This window comes from Crinia signifera, chromosome 2 (genome assembly GCF_055691185.1).
Source record: "Crinia signifera chromosome 2, ASM5569118v1, whole genome shotgun sequence".
NCBI classification, from domain to species: domain Eukaryota; kingdom Metazoa; phylum Chordata; class Amphibia; order Anura; family Myobatrachidae; genus Crinia; species Crinia signifera.
Window position 1 is genome coordinate 95,144,369 of NC_139218.1, and position 628 is coordinate 95,144,996.

Below are 628 nucleotides of genomic sequence, written 5' to 3' on the forward strand. Positions count from 1 at the left end.
AAATTGTCGCAAAGGGAGATGTACTGGATTTTCCAGCTACAGACACTGCACCCGAACGGCCTAAACGAAGGATATGAAATCGCACCTTTCCTGTGAAGGTTCTGTAAAAACTCCCTAAACGAACTCCACTGTACTTTCACACACTTGATCACACTTTCTATTCTTTTTCTTTTAAATCTTTACTTTGGTCCCACAATATGAGCAGTAAGGTATCTCAGTCCGAGAGGTCTCGGAACATGGAAACAGACATTACAGTCATACCACACTGGCAATGCCCAACCCCGTCCGATCTTGGCAGCCAAGCAGTGTTTTTGGGCCCGTCCAGTATCAGGACAGGGGACTACCTGAGAAGAACGGGTTCTGTAATGTACAGAAAACATAAAGAATACCTCGTGATAAGGACAAATCAGAAGCACCAATGCTCATTATTCTCACACCTTTCTTCCTTTAGCAACCTACCAATAATCACTTGACTCACTATTGTACAAATGTCCCTTTTTCTTCTTTTTTCCCCTTTTCATCTTCTCTCCTTTTATAGAGACAATCACTGTAATTTATATGAATAAATGAATTAATAAATACCACCTAAAATCACTCTAATTATTTATAGTATATTTATTAGCTAAGC

General features: G+C 39.5%; 1 pseudogene; it reads left to right on the top strand.

Annotated features, from left to right (window-relative positions):
* The first annotated feature begins 247 nt into the window (after nt 1-247).
* On the top strand, nt 248-369 carry LOC146061452 (5S ribosomal RNA; annotated as a pseudogene).
* The last annotated feature ends 259 nt before the right edge of the window (nt 370-628 follow it).